Consider the following 15,453-nt stretch of genomic DNA (forward strand, 5'->3'; position numbering starts at 1 on the left):
TTTTTTTTTATTGTATTTCATATATTGCTAAAAAAATAACAATCACAAAAAACTAGAATTTCCTCATTTACTTATTTTGACCCCAAAGTAGGCATAACTTAAGGCATAGAATGAATTATTATTAATAAGAGACATACTAGATTTTGATGAAATCAAAGGGTGTGAAATTGAATTTGGAATGGGAAGGAGAGAAAAGATGACTATGGGAGGAACCATACCTGGAGGTGATAGAGTTGATGTGTGTAGATGATAAAAAACACAAAAAGATATTGTGGAGAGGAATGCATAACCACGAGGGTGATTATGAACCATGGGGGCGTAGACTTGAAAGTCCGTAGTTTTCATTGCTACCGCAAATAACTGGTGTCATAATCTAGAAAGGGGGAAGTTGGACTCACGATCGGGAATAGGGAAAAGTAGGGTTCAAACCTTCTTTAAATGAAATACTGACATTTGAGAGGCTTTAGTGAAACAGGTGTTTAATTGAACAAATATTTGCTAGGTATTTGATCCAACAACGTGTCTTTATCAAATTAGAGATTCTCCAATTATTTTTAATGGGAGAGGATTTTTTCCTGTTGTATGTTGGTTCATTAACAACCATTAGTTAGTTCTCTTAGACTTTACCAACTTAGTATTTTTTCTGTTTTCTGTTATAGCATGTAACAGTTAAGTAGTTTTAAGTTGGTTGGGTTAGTTAGGCTTGAAATAGTGCTTCTATTTCTTCTTCTTGTATAGCCTAGATCATAAGATAATTTTTCTGTAACTAGAGAAAAAAAATGCAGAATTGAATAAAAGTGGATGCTGAGTTCTGTGCAGTTTTTTGGTTCATTTTTTTGCATTTTGCTTATTCTTGTTCATACAAGAAACTCATTCTTTTGTGAAGTAAAATCTGATCTTGGCACAACAAATTAGTGCGGTGAACGTGGAGCGACTTTGAGTTCGATTCAAGAAATGGGCTCGACCAAGTATGAGGTTGAAAAATTCACAGGGCAAAATGATTTTGGGCTATGGCGATTGAAGATGAGAGCTCTTCTTGGTCAGCAGGGCCTGGTGGAAGCACTTGATGGAGAAACCAAACTTGAAAAGATGATGGCTGATGGGGATAAGAAGCAATACTGTAGAAGGCACACACTGCAATTATCCTCAGTCTCGGAGACAAGGTGCTGAGGCAAGTCTCTAAGGAAACAACTGCTGCTGGGGTTTGGTCAAAACTTGAAGGTTTGTACATGACCAAATCTTTAGTTAATCATCTTTACCTAAAACAGTCTTTGTATTCGTTTAAAATGCATGAAGATAGATCAGTAGGAGAACAATTGGATTTGTTTAATAAACTGATTCTAGATCTTGAAAATATCGATGTCACTATTGATGATGAAGATCAAGCTTTGTTATTGCTGTGCTCTTTGCCTAAGAGTTAATCTCATTTCAAAGAGACTTTATTGTTTGGAAGAGACTCTGTTTCTCTTGATGAAGTGCAGGCTACTCTGAATTCAAAGGAATTGAATGAAAGAAAGGAAAAAAAGTCCTCTACAAGTGGTGAAGGGCTGACAGCAAGAGGCAGGACCTTCAAAAAAGATAGTAAATTTGATAAGAAGAAGCAAAAGCCAGAAAATTAGAAGAATGGTGAAGGAAGCATCTTCAAAATCAGATTTTATCACTGTAAAAATGAGGGTCATACAAGGAAAGTTTGTCCTGAAAGACAGAAAAATGGTAGCAGTAACAATAGGAAGAAGGACTCAGGAAATGCTGCAATTGTTCAAGATGATGGCTATGAATCTGCAGAGGCATTGATGGTGTCTGAAAAGAATCCAGAAACTAAATGGATAATGGATTCAGGGTGTTCATGGCATATGACACCAAACAGATCATGGTTTGAACAATTTTCTGATCAAGCAGATGGGTTAGTACTCCTTGGAGATAACAAGCCTTGCAAAATTGAAGGAATTGGGTCTATAAGGTTCAAGTTTCATGATGGGGCTGAAAGAATTCTCGCAGAGGTCAGATATGTACCTGAGTTAAAGAGAAATTTAATCTCTCTTGGTGAATTTGATAAAAGAGGGTATGTGTTCAAGGGTGAAAAAGGAATACTGAATGTAGTTAAAGACTCCATGGTTGTCATGAGGGGAATTATGGAGAATGACCTCTATTCCTTAGATGGTGAAGTTGTAATTGGCTCTGCAGCCACTGCAACCGAAAGAGTTTTATCAAAAACTGAGTTATGGCACATGAGGTTGGGCCATGTAAGTGAGAAGGGGTTGATTGAATTGGCAAAACAGGAACTGCTATGTGGGGACAGAATGGAAAGATTAAAGTTCTGTGAATATTGTGTCTATGGAAAAGCCTGCAGAGCCAAATTCAATGCTAGACAGCAGAGAACAAAATGTACCCTTGATTATGTTCATGCTGATCTTTGGGGTCCAACCAAGACTCCTTCTCATTCTAGAGCAAGGTATTTCTTGAGCATTGTGGATGACTACTCAAGGAAGTTGTGGATCTACATTCAGAAAACAAAAGATGAGGCTTTTGATAACTTCAAAAGCTGGAAAACACTTGTGGAAAACCAAACAGGCAGAAAGATCAAGAGGCTCCATACTGATAATGGTCTTGAGTTCTGTTCTGAACCTTTCAACGATTTCTGTAAAGAGAATGGCATTGCAAGGCACATGAAAGTTGCGGGCACCCCTCAACAAAATGGTTCAGCTGAAAGATTCAATAGGACCATTTTGGAGAGAGTGAGATGTATGTTGTTGAGTGCAGGATTACCCAAGATTTTTTGGGCTGAAGCAACAATGATTGTTGTATATCTCATCAACAAGTGTCCTTCAACAGCTTTGAATTTCAAAACCCCTGAGGAGATTTGGTTTGGCCATCCACTGAGTCTAAAACAGCTAAAGGTATTTGGCTGTGTTGCCTATGCTTACATCAAGCAAGACAAATTGGAACCTAGAGCTGTCAAGTGCATTTTTCTAGGATATCTTGAGGGAGTGAAAGGGTATAAGCTGTGGTGTTTGGAGGCTGATTTTAAGAGGTGTTTAGTGAGTCGTGATGTTGTCTTCAATGAAGCTGAGATGGCCTACAAGACCAATCCCAGCATGGTTCAGTCCAGCACTGGTCAGAGTAAGGAAACTGATTCTGAAAAATTAAATTTTGAGGTGGAGACTGAGGATAAACATGCTGAAACACAAGCTGTTAATTGGCCTCTTGATGAAGAGAAATCTGAAGAAGAGGAACAAGAAGAAGTTGACTATGTGCTGGCTCGAGATAGAACCAGAAGGGAAATCAAACAAGCTAAGAGGTATGGATATGCTGATCTAATAGCATTTGCTCTGGTAGCTGCTAGTGAAGTTTTGGAAGAAGATCCAAAAACTGTTAAAGCTGTCTTATCTAGTAAGGATAAAGAAAAATGGTTAAGTGCCATGAATGAAGAGATTAAGTCTCTCCATGACAACCATACATGGGAATTGATTAAAAAAAACCCTGGTTCTAGAGTGGTCAACTGCAAATGGATCTTCAAGAAAAAAGAAGGCATCCAAGGAGTTGAACCAGACAAATTTAAAGTTAGACTTGTTGCTTGAGGATTCACTCAAAAGAAGGGAATTGACTTCAATGAAGTTTTCTCTCCTGTAGTGAAACACAGGTCAATCAGAATTCTTATGGCTATGGTGGCAGAATTTGATCTTGTGTTAGAACAAATGGATGTGAAGACAACATTTTTGTATGGAAAGCTTGATGAGGTGATATTGATGAAACAACCCGAGGGGTTTGAAATCAAAGGTAAAGAGGATTATGTTTGCAAATTAAACAAATTCCTGTATGGTCTAAAGCAATCCCCAGGCAGTGGAACAGGAGATTTGATGAATTTATGGCTCACATACAGTTTCATAGAAGTCACTATGATAACTGTGTTTACTTCAAATTTCCTTCTAAAGCTGAGTTTGTGATATTGCTATTATATGTTGATGATATTTTGATAGCAAGTAACAACAAGAGTGAGGTTGAAAAATTGAAATCTGAGCTAAGCAGAGAATTTGAAATGAAGGATTTGGGAGCAGCCAAGAGAATATTGGGAATAGAAATCAAACGGGACATAAAAAGGAAATTGTTGTATCTGTCCCAAGAGTTATATCTCAGAAAAGTACTTGAAAGGTTTGGAATGTCAAATTCCAAATCTGTAACTACTCGTATATCACAACAGTTTAAGCTCAGTACAAGTCAAGCACCTAAGACACATGATGATATAATTTACATGGAAGGTATTCCATATGCTAATGTTGTAGGGTCACTGATGTATGCTATGGTATGTACTCGCCCTAACATAGCTCATGCAATGAGCCTAGTAAGTAGGTTCATTGCAAATCCAGGCAAAGCACATTGGCAAGCCCTAAAATGGATACTCAGATATATCAGAAGATCACTTGGAAGAGTTCTGGTTTATGGTGTGTCGCAACGTGCCCTTCGCGGGCGAGCGAAGGCGAGGCTCACGGGTGTGCTTTCCAAAGGAGGAAAGATGCGCGGAGTCGCCACCAACGTTTATTTGTGGGAAACGTCGGAAAAACCGAAGGAAACCGGTCAAAATGAAAATTCTAAGTTTGGGAGTTGTATTTACGTTTGAGAAAGGTATTAGCACCTCTCACGTTTGTCTCAAAGGACAACAACCTATTTTTTAGAATTGTGGAAATTGTATTACCTTTACTTTTATTTCTTTTTATTTTTTGAGGTCGACAAAAGCGGGGCTTTTGCTCCTACGTACCCTCCTTTGGAGAGGAAATCAGACCTACGTAGTTCTTTCTTAAGTGTGAATCAAGCGATTCTTTTACTTTGAAAGGTGATCATTTTAAGGCGTTGGACCTTAAAAATGATCCATTTTACTTGGTAAGAAACTGAAATGATAAATTTTCAAAACCCTATTTTTTGTGGACAAGCTTGACTAGGCGAGTTGATTTTAGCCTTAGTTTCACTTTAGTTATTAGTCAATTCAATTAAGAATGAGAAATCCCAAAGAGAAAACGTCCGATTGATTTTTCGCTTTATTTTACTCCAAGGTATTTTTTTGATTATTATATTATTATTTTACCTCTTTTTTTTTATTTCCAACTTGGTTACGGCATGACCGAACGGTCGGAATTCATTTTAACCGAAATTAACGGATGATACAATTCAAACGATCGGTGGAAATTTATTTTATTTTTAGATTAGGCGAGAAATGACTTAAATAAATGACTTAAGCACGTCAAAAGGGGGTATAGAAAGTGAATGAAAACGAGAATAAAAATACATGAAACAAAATGTGGACCACCACGGGTACATAGAATGAATTGAAAAGCTCGGTTTGAGGTACTTACCCGTTGAAGACTGAAGAAAACGAAGAACGAACGATGAATGTCGAAGAACGTGTTAAACCTTGTGGCCTCAATAATCTTAAGAGGGATAGGCTTAGAATGTAGAAGAAGCAACAACAATCAATTTAACAAGGTTCTTTAAACATGCAAGACACAATTGATTGCAACAAAATAAATAAGATAAGGGAAGAGAGAATACAAACACAGTTTTATACTGGTTCGGCCACAACCCGTGCCTACGTCCAGTACTCAAGCAACCCACTTGAGATTTCCACTATCTTTGTAAAATTCATTACAAAGTCTGAACCACACAGGAACAACCCATCCCTTGTGTTCAGGAATCCTTTGTTTGTTGAAACAATCTTGTATTAATCTTGAAGCAAAATGAGCCTTGTTTGATTCTTCTTTTGACATCATCAAAATCATGTATACATACATTCACAGAACGGTCGAGAATCTTCGCGTAATTACTCACGGAAACGTTACGGAAGCGCCTCGGCTTGGATTTTCTTCACGGAAATAATTTTCCTCAGCAATTTCGAGAGAATGAGAAGTGCCAAGAAGGCTGAACCCCTTCTCCCTTCACTCCTCCCCCTATTTATAGCAAAATAGGGGAGGAGCTTGCCACCCAGCTCGCCCAGGCGAGCAAGGTTGCTTCCTCCAGAAGCAACAGCCTTCTGGAGGAAGAATCTGGAAGGCCCAAGTGGGCCTGATTGCTATTTGTACCCCCTTTTTACTAAATGCACCCCCTCTACCTTTTTTGGTAATTCTTTTTCCGTAACGTTACGAAAGTTTACGAATTTCGTAACGATACTTATTTTCCTTCCGTAAGGTTACGAGTCCTTACGAATTATGTATTTACTCTTTTTTTAGCTTTCGAAGAAGTTACGAAAACTCACGGATTGCGAAAAATACCTCCTTTCGATTTCCGTCACATCACGGAATTTTCACGGATCGCGTAAGCCTGCTTCCTTTTGATTTTCGGCACGTCTCGGGACTTCACATATTGTGCAACAAAGGGTGCCAAATATCTCGAAGCGGCCAATCAATGGTTGTATATCATCAAATTATAATCCCCGGACGAAATTAGGGTATGACAGTTGCCCCTCTTTACTTACCTCTCATCGGAGATAAGAGGAAAGCAAAGATAAGACACTGATTTCGTCCATCCTGCCCTTTCCGTGATGACGATTCTCGTCTCTGCTTCTTCTTTTTTGCTGTACAACACAAAACAAAATACAAACAACAACAAGAACAACGAATATAATATACATATACACATATACACATGTTTGGCGAAGGAACCGATCCGGAAAACAACAGAAGAACATATTTCCCAGTCACCAGAGGTTTCGCGCTTGATAATGGAGGACACATGAATAGCGCTAGGCAATGACATTCATGGGGCTCCGAAAAAGGTGGAGAATGGAGGATTGCCTTGAGGGTCCGCACTTAGGCAATCATGAAACATAGCTCCAAACTCGAAGGTGGAGGACACATGAACAGCGCTAGACAATAACATTAATGAGGCTCCGAAAAAAGGGGGGGAGAATGGAGGATTGCCTTGAGGGTTCGCACTTAGGCAATCATGAAACATAGCTCCAAACTCGAAGGTGGAGGAAACATGAACAGCGCTAGGCAATAACATTCATGGGGCTCCGAAAAAGGGGGAGCATGGAGGATTGCCTTGAGGGTCCGCACTTAGGCAATCATGAAACATAGCTCCAAACTCGAAGGTTGAGGACACATGAATAGCGCTAGGCAATAACATTCATGGGGCTCCGAAAAAGGGAGAGAATGGAGGATTGCCTTGAGGGTCCGCACTTAGGCAATCATGAAACATAGCTCCAAACTCGAATGTGGAGGACACATGAACAGCGCTAGGCAATAACATTCATGGGGCTCCGAAAAAGGGGGAGAATGGAGAATTGCACTAAGCAATCACTACGAATGCTCCAAACTCGTGGGTGGAGGACGCATGAACGAAAACGCAATTCATGGGGCTCCGAAAAAGGGTTGAGAATGGAGAATTGCACTAAGCAATCACTACGAATGCTCCAAACTCGTGGGTGGAGGACGCATGAACGAAAACGCAATTCATGGGGCTCCGAAAAAGGGTCGAGAATGGAGAATTGCACTAAGCAATCACTATGCATGGCTCCAAACTCGTGGGTGGAGGATGCATGAACGAAAACGCAATTCATGGGGCTCCGAAAAAGGGTTGAGAATGGAGAATTGCACTAAGCAGTCACTACGCATGGCTCCAAACTCGTGGGTGGAGGACACATGAACGAAAACGCAATTCATGGGGCTCCGAAAAAGGGTTGAGAATGGAGAATTGCACTAAGCAATCACTACGCATGGCTCCAAACTCGTGGGTGAAGGACGCATGAACGAAAACGCAATTCATGGGGCTCCGAAAAAGGGTTGAGAATGGAGAATTGCACTAAGCAATCACTACGCATGGCTCTAAACTCGTGGGTGGAGGACGCATGAACGAAAACGCAAATCATGGAGCTCCGAAAAAGGGTTGAGAAAGGAGAATTGCACTAAGCAATCACTACGCATGGCTCCAAACTCGTGGGTGGAGGACGCATGAACAAAAACACAATTCATGGGGGCTCCGAAAAAGCGTTGAGAATGGAGAATTGCAGTAAGCAATCACTACGCATGGCTCCAAACTCGTGGGTGGAGGACGCATGAACGAAAACGCAATTCATGGGGCTCCGAAAAAGGGTTGAGAATGGAGAATTGCACTAAGCAATCACTACGCATGGCTCCAAACTCGTGGGTGGAGGACACATGAACAAAAACACAATTCATGGGGGCTCCGAAAAAGGGTTGAGAATGGAGAATTGCACTAAGCAATCACTACGCATGTCTCTAAACTCGTGGGTGGAGGACGCATGAACGAAAACGTAATTCATGGGGCTCCGAAAAAGGGTTGAGAAAGGAGAATTGCACTAAGCAATCACTACGCATGGCTGCAAGCTCGTGGGTGGAGGACGCATGAACGAAAACGCAATTCGTGGGGCTCCGAAAAAGGGTTGAGAATGGAGAATTGCACTAAGCAATCACTACGCATGGCTCCAAACTCGTGGGTGGAGGACGCATGAACGAAAACGCAATTCATGGGGCTCCGAAAAAGGGTTGAGAATGGAGAATTGCACTAAGCAATCACTACGCATGGCTCCAAACTCGTGGGTGGAGGACGCATGAACGAAAACGCAATTCATGGAGCTCCGAAAAAGGGTTGAGAAAGGAGAATTGCACTAAGCAATCACTACACATGGCTCCAAACTCGTGGGTGGAGGACGCATGAACAAAAACACATTTCATGGGGGCTCCGAAAAAGCGTTGAGAATGGAGAATTGCACTAAGCAATCACTACGCATGGCTCCAAGCTCGTGGGTGGAGGACGCATGAACGAAAACGCAATTCATGGGGCTCCGAAAAAGGGTTGTTGGCAGGACCGAACGGTCCACCGGGTTTTTCCACCTAAAGGCAAACATGCTTTTTGCAAAGAAAAATAAATCATTCGCGAGAGCACCATATCTTGGAGAAACAATATACTTGTGCTAAGGGTAATCTTCCTTGTAACCGAGAATGAAGGGCAGGATGTCAACTTTTAGCTTTTAAATGAACATGCAGGGGAAACATCGGGCTAGGCTGAAAATAAATCACTCATAGTGTATAAAACTCACACAGACAAGTGTTTTATCCTATTCCCAAACCATAACTGCACCATGACTTTATTTTGCACACGACTTCCTATCGAATCAAAGATCAAACGTACGATCACGTACCAATAGGATTTTCTCGAGGGTAGTGTTTTTGGAGAGGAAGCTGGGTGTTTCGGTCTTTTCCTCTTTGTTCATGTGGGGTGGGATATTGCCAGTCGAGAATGATTTTGAGTGGCAATTTGGCTTGAAGAATTTCTGTCCTCTTTCTTTCATTAATCGAGAATTGCTTCTTTTCCCTTTTCACTTCTTTTCGATCTTTGATCGGGAATCCTTCTTTCCTTTCTTCTGTTCTTTTCTTTATTTTCATCTCTTTTTTTTTTCTTTTTTCTTTCTTTCCATTTCTTCCTTTTCTTTCTTTTCACTTTTCCTCCCCCATCCCTTTCTTTGGGAAATCGGGTTTTAGCATTCTATTTGCTCTCCCTTGAGGAGATTCCGCTGTTCTTTGCTTCGGGGGAAAGGATGAGGATTCCTTTTTTATAGGCCAAGGTTCAAAGAGGTCTAAGGTTGTGTTTCAATGGGGTCTTTTATCGTGGGAACCCCAATCTTGATATCTGGGGCGAAACAAATTTGGGTGTCAAGGCGTCGATTTCGGGCCGAACTTCCATATTATTCCATAAGGCACGCGTGACAATGATGATTTGAAAACAATGTGCAAAATTAGTCATGGCTACAGCCAGGTGGGCACTCAAGCATCCCATTTATGGCATTGTGATACTACGGTTGGGAATTTACACAGATAGACCCAACGTTTCCAAGTTATGTTCTTTCATCAGTTCAATGAATTCATCCATCCTTATCTCGGTTCATTCCAGAAAATAAACTCTTAGCATCAGTCCCTTGTTTCCAGAAGATACGTTTGCTCTTTACGAATGATTTATACTTCTTAACTATAACATGCCGACCTTCGCGGTCTTTCTTTCTTTTTCCTTTTTGTTTTATTTTTTCACTAAAATTATACACCTGTGGTCCTTTATGAGGAAAACTTTTCTTTGTACATCTACATTCTTATATATGACAAACTTTTTCTGTACACGCATTAGAACTCTTTCTCTTTACGTCACACGGTCTATATACAAACCCTATTTACATTCAAAGATTTTTCATTTTTCCCAACACACACTTATGGTTCATACAAAAGTTTCTTCATATACACTCGTTGCTCACACACACAAGAATTCCTTTCCACACATCATTTACACATAAGAATCCTTTTATACACACTTTCCTTTTACACATATATATAAATAAAAACCTTTTTCTTTTCTTTACGAACACGACTTTTATTCACAACGCTTCTTTCATTTTATTAGGATTTTTGGTTCATTTTATTTTTTAGGACGACGTTCCTAAATGAAAAACTCTACACGGTTCCGGAATTTCAACAAACATTATTGACAACAACAAAGTAAATACTAATGTAACAATTCAAACGACATGTATGCACAAAACAAAGGTCAATCAAAACGAAACAAACGTTAGTCCCTCAGTCAAACAAAAATAAGATGATATATAACAAAAAAAAATGGAAACAAAAAGAAATATGGACCAAGGGATCTCCCAATCAGGTGGCCCCGCTCCCTCCTAAGAAATCCAGTAAATCGGTCATCTCCTCGTCCTCGCGGGCCTCATCTGCCTCGTCGGGAGCCTCTGCTGGTGCCTCTGCTGGCACCTCTCCTGCCCGGGCCTCAGGCCAATCTCCAGGCCATGCGACCTCTGCCCTGAACTGGTCCGGAGTAGGGCACGAAAAAGAAGTAAAACCCTGGCTTTGCAGGCTGAGGCTCATCTGGTAAAGACAATCATGGGTTTGTACATGAGCCCGGTGGTTGGCCGCCTGCTGGCGAACCAAATGCCGCAAATACTGCTCCGTATCAAACGATCCGGCTGGACCGGCCTGATGAGGTGGCGGCGCGTCTACGGCCTACGGAGCATCCCCCTGGGCCTGTCTCTGTGTGCAATACTTCTCAATAAAAGCTCGGGTGATGGGCGGCCGAATCACCTTGCTAGGTGCGACAGGGACTCCGAACGACTGGCAGAGTCCTGTGATCAAGGCGGGAAATCCCAGGGCCCTGTTGGACTTATCCGGGTCCAGAGGGTGCCTGGTAGGCGCCATACCTGCAAATAGATAGATGGCATCAGCGATTAACTGAGCCACGTGAATGCTCATCCATGTTAGGATGGCGTACACCAGCTGACACTTCGGCAGGGGGAGGTCGGAATTACGATCGCTGGGCTGGATGTTGCTGAGCAGCAAAGTCATCCAGATCTGAGTCAGGGTGGTCATGTTGGTGCGCATGATCCGCACCCGTCTCCCGGCAGCAGTCTGGGCAAAATCTTGCCCCGGTATACATAGCAAATGGGCGATGGCCTCCTCATCGAACCCATCGGACCGATTCCTCCTTTGGCCATACTCGCACTCCTGGCCCTCTTCCAACACTAAAGGGTATCCCAGGAACTGGCTGATAACATCTGCATCAAACGGGATCCACTGACCCCTCACCCAGGACCTCATATCTCGCACGCCCTCCTCTGTAGGCCAAGCATTGGCATAAAATTCGAGGACTATGTCTGGATCGAACTTGGCCATGGGGGTAACCAGTGATGCCCACTGCCAGTGAACTATCTCCTCTTGGAAATCAGTATACTCATCGTCCCTGAGCTGGACGCATCGCTCTCGGAGAAATGACCATCCCTTGATGGCCTCGAAGCGCTGCTGGTGTTCAGCGCTCCTAAAGCGGTGACTGTCATACTCGGGAGCGGAACTGGTGCCTTCGGCCGCTTTATCTTTCCTGGATCTCTTTGAGGCAAGTTTCCTCGGGGCCATCTCCTGCGAGAACAAACATTTGGAAGTTAGTTTTACAAGATAATGCTTATCTTAACGCAAAAATGTCGTGCTAACCCCTCTGATTTAGACCAAACTCATGTAATCCATTTATGCACACGCGCATGTGTAGAAAATATCCTATTACTCATGTCAACATACAAGAACATCTAACATATTCTAATTGCCATACACCTATATACATTCTGAAAAAAGAAAACACACTTTCATGCTCAAAGTGTTGCGTCAAACTTTACACCTAATTTATATCCTAAACATTTTGCTATCACAAACTACTTACATACATTTGAAGTACACCATACAAATTTTTATTGTTTCACTCATATTTATTTATATGCATATTGGAAAGCTAATTACATCCTGCACACATTTGCATTCAAAAGGGCATTCCATGCTATCATACATTCATTTAGGAAAACAATTTATTCATACTTGGCGAGGAATTTTATGCCCCTTATATTTACACATATATCTACACACCATTGAAAAGCATTTCCCACGTTTCTTAGGTGCAAAGTACCAATCATGGGGCAGCCCAAATTCTTACAAGCAAGTCCCTATTTTCATGCTTTTCTAATTCTAAAACCAAATTTTGGGTTCCTAGTCATGAGTATGTTTTCTTGCATTGAAGCTAAAAAGTTTGGGTTCCTAAGCTTGGGATTGCATTTGGGCATCTATTTTGACTTTCCTATGCTATCTCTACATACATAAAACAGCCCCACCATCCCAATTTTGCAAAATCATATTCATATATCATTGGGGCATTTCACCGAGCACTTGATGGGCGCATGTTTGGACATAAATTGCAAGAGAATGGGGGCAATGTGGCATGCCCCATTGCTTCATAATACAACATAGGCCTAAGGCCTTCTCATTCAAATCCTCAACTCCAAAAAATCAAGCATAAAAACAACCCAAAACTGCCCCACAAATATAAGCACATTCTCACCAAAAGATGAAGAAAATATACCAATGGGAAGCTAAAAACATCAAGGATTGAATACTTACTTGTTGGAGTGAATAGCAACACCAAAAACGAAAGCAAAACACGATCAAAAGTTGCTTAGGGGAGCAAGAAGCGCAAGCCTTCGTGTTCTTTATCTTTTGAATGAGGGGGGGGGGGTAGTTTTTGGATACAAAAACGTTCCCCTCCCTTGTTTTTATAATTTGGGTGCAGGGGTTGCTCGCCCAGGTGAGCTCAGCTCACCCAGGCGAGCTAACCTGCCATTTTTTTTTAGGGGAACCTTAACCATGTCTCCTCCTTCCTTATGGGTTAGCGTTTGCCTACTTGAACCTACTTAAATTAGAATTAGGTGTCGATTACTTATTTAAAACAAACAATAGTAAAAGAAACTACGAATGCAAAGGATACTGGGCTGCCTTGCAACGACGTTCTCTGCTTGTTTAGCGCCGGGAAGGGGCAACGATCGGTCGGTCGTGACCCTATCCCCATTTGCATCCGTCCCTATGTACCTGCAAGTAGGAAACAAAAAAAATCCAATGGCCAATCGTGTCCAGTCATCGTCTTACCTTGGTTGATTTCCGCAGTCAACTTGTCTCGACTTCTAACCGTGACCTAAGAAGGCCCTGCCCCTGTTACCACAAAATATGCATGTGTATGTGCATGTATGAATGTTCCTTATGCGATGACTTTCTTAGTGAATGCTGGTTAGATTCAATTTTAGATAAGCGTTTGGGGCACCCCATGAACCGAGCGAAGAGGGCTCAGGTTATAACAAACTAAAACACAAGGTTTGAAACCAAAGGGAGGACTGAAACCTCGCCCATCTTTTCTTTTCAAAGAAGCGAGACAAATACAGTGAATGGGAATCCCTAGAGGAAACCAAGAAGAACGAGAAAAACTCGGAAATAAAAACATGCAGTGGTCCTCTCGATTGCCCCAGACTTCAAGCGTAATATCGTTTAACTACATCGGAGTTCACGGGCGAGGGCAGCTCCTCGCCATCCATGTTGGTGAGTATCAGAGCACCCCCAGAAAAAGCTCTTTTCACCATGAAAGGTCCTTCATAATTCGGGGCCCACTTGCCTCGATTATCTTTAACAGCATGGGACATTTTCTTCAGCACAAGGTCCCCCTCGTTGAACTTGTGCGGGTGTACCTTCTTGTCGAATGCGTTCTTTACTCTTCGTTGATACAGACGCCCATGGCTCATGGCTGTCAAATGCTTACCTTCAATGTGGTTGAGTTGGTCGTAGCGTGCTTGAGCCTATTCCGACTCTTCTAGGCCGGATTCTGCTATTATCCTCTGAGAAGGAACTTCTACCTCAAATGGGAGTACTGCCTCCATCCCATAAACCAAGGAATACGGCGTTGCCCCAGTAGAAGTTCGCATCGAGGTTCTGTATCCGTACAGGGCGAAAGGCAACATCTCATGCCAATATTTGTATGACACTGTCATCTTTTGAACAATCTTCTTAATATTCTTATTCGCAGCCTCTACAGCTCCATTCATCTTTGGCCAATAAGGGGTAGAGTTATGATGCTGGATCTTGAAGTCTTCGCACATCTCCTGCATCATCTTATTGTTCAGATTGGTGCCATTGTCAGTAATGATCTTCCTGGGGAGTCCGTATCGACAAATCAACTCCTTCTTTATGAATCTAACTACCACATTCCTTGTGACATTAGTATAAGAAGCTGCTTCGACCCATTTGGTGAAGTAATCTATCGCCACAAGAATGAAGCGGTGACCATTCGACGCTTTGGGTTCGATGGCCCCAATGACATCTATTCCCCACATGGAAAAAGGCCAAGGGGCGGACATAACATTCAGAGGATGTGGCGGAACATTGACATTGTCCGCGTATGCCTGACATTTATGGCATTTCCTTACATGAGCGCAACAATCGCTTTCCATGGTGAGCCAATAATAACCGGCCCTAAGGATTTTTCTGGCCATAGCATGCCCATTGGCATGTGTCCCAAAGGAACCCTCGTGGATCTCCTCAATCATGAAGTTCGCCTCTTTGGCATCTATGCATCGTAGGAGGGTCATGTCGTGGTTTCGTTTGTACAGGATGGTACCACTTACAAAGAAACCAATAGCCAATCTCCTCAACGTCCTTTTGTCATTGTTAGAAATCCCTGGTGGGTATTCTTTGTTCTCGACATACTGTTTGAGGTCGAAATACCACGGTTTCCCATCCCGCTCTTCCTCTATTGCATAACAATATGCCGGCCTGCCTTGAGATTTGAATTCGATGTACGGCAGATCCCCGTGTGGGGCAAGTTGAAACATGGATGCTAGGGTGGCTAATGCATCAGCCATTTGATTCTCTTCCCGAGGTATGTGGTGGAAGGAAATGTCGTCAAAGTACTTGGCTAACCTCAAGATGTGAGTTTGATAGGGTATCAACTTTGGATCCCTAGTTTCCCATTCTCCTTTCAACTGGCGTATCACCAAAGCTGAGTCTCCATACACCTTGAGTAGTTTTACATCAAAATCAATAGCCGCCTGAACCTCGAGGGCGCATGCTTCGTACTCGGCCATATTGTTGGTACAATCAA

This window comes from Glycine soja, chromosome 3 (assembly GCF_004193775.1).
Source record: "Glycine soja cultivar W05 chromosome 3, ASM419377v2, whole genome shotgun sequence".
In the NCBI taxonomy this organism is placed as follows: domain Eukaryota; kingdom Viridiplantae; phylum Streptophyta; class Magnoliopsida; order Fabales; family Fabaceae; genus Glycine; species Glycine soja.